Source organism: Ictidomys tridecemlineatus, chromosome X (assembly GCF_052094955.1).
Source record: "Ictidomys tridecemlineatus isolate mIctTri1 chromosome X, mIctTri1.hap1, whole genome shotgun sequence".
NCBI lineage: Eukaryota > Metazoa > Chordata > Mammalia > Rodentia > Sciuridae > Ictidomys > Ictidomys tridecemlineatus.
The window spans coordinates 81,335,324-81,336,829 of record NC_135493.1 but is presented as its reverse complement, the minus strand read 5'-3'; the positions used below and the strand labels follow the sequence as shown (position 1 = coordinate 81,336,829).

The 1,506-nt window shown below is 41.0% G+C and overlaps 1 pseudogene; it reads left to right on the top strand.

The window, feature by feature from the left end:
* Window positions 1–446: 446 nt before the first annotated feature.
* Window positions 447–1,035, top strand: LOC101955837 (mitotic spindle assembly checkpoint protein MAD2A pseudogene; annotated as a pseudogene).
* The last annotated feature ends 471 nt before the right edge of the window (window positions 1,036–1,506 follow it).

Below are 1,506 nucleotides of genomic sequence, written 5' to 3'. Positions count from 1 at the left end.
GAGCTGATGAAACACACCACCTCACTGGAGATTAATTCAACATTACACTGCTCCCTCCCATTCACTCACCCTTCTCATAACCACACCACTGCTGCAATCTACCATTCTGGGTCCTTGCTACCAATGCACCCATCCTCACAGAGCCTAGGCCACTGCTGTGTCTCACTGCTCCAGGGTTCAGAGTCATCATGATGCAGTACCCTCTCTCTTGAATTAATGTTGTGCCATGTTGGCACTGGGACTTTAATTTCAAAGGTACTCTGTTACAAAGGGCCAGAGTCTTTGGAACATGTCTCCTTTATCCCTGGCAATGCCAGTGTTGTACCCTGACCCCCAGGATCAGAGTCACAATTATATACAGGATTAAATATATTTTAAAAAAATCTGACTTTTGAACTGGGTGGCTGGAGCCTCGGGTTAGCACTCATCTTGGTCATAGACTCGCCATGGTGCTATAGCTGTCCCAGAAGCCCAGCATCACCCTGAGTGGGACTGCAGAGATCATGACATCAACAGTATTCTGTAACATGTGGCATATATCCCTCTAAAACCTTCACTTGAGTACAGAAGTATGGACTCACCCTGCTGGTAACTACGGACACTGAACTCATAAAGTACCTCAACAGTGTGGTGGATCAGCTGAAAGATTGTCTCTACAAGTGCTCATTTCAGAAGCTGGTGGTGGTCATCTCAAAGAACAAAAACAGGGAGCTCCTCAAAAGGTGGCAGTTTGATATTGTGACAAGACTGCAAAAGACGACAGTGCTCCCAGAGAGAAGTCTCAGAAAGCTATCCAGGATAAAATCCATTCAGTGATCAGTCAGATTATGGGACAGTGACGTTTCTACCAAGGTTGGAAATTTCTTGTTCATTTGATCTACTGATTTATACAAAGGTTTGGTAGTATCTGAAAAACAGGAAGAGTTGGGATCACAGTTTATTACCAACTCTGAGGAAATCTGTCTTCGTTCATTTACTACTACCATCCACAAAGTAAACAGCATGGTAGCCAATAAAATTCCTGTCAATGACTGAGGGTGAGATGAAAAGATACTGTATTGTAATTCTCAATGTGGTTTTCCTAAAACCAAATCAACTGCAGTTAATGTGCTATATTTCATGAGTTATTTTAGCTGGGGAGCCAGCACTGTCCTGGATGAACTATGCATAACTATTCCATGTTTGTACCCAAGTGACCTACCACATTTGTCAATGTAGTGGGCACACTGCATGTTGTTCCAGAGTAGCCAGTAGATTTTGTCAGCATTGCAACATGAATTCCTTTGAATGTGATCTTGTAGATGGAAAATCTTTTGCTTCAAAGCTAATTATTTTCCTAAATTGTTTTGGTCAAGTTGACTCAGAACGTAGATAGATATTTGAATATAAAATAATATAACAAAAGAGCTATGAACATTCAGAATGTTTGTTTAGATCCTGAAAATGATGAAAAACTGCTTTTTGGGTCCTTTGTCATTTATTATATTGTATAGTTTCCTCATGGAA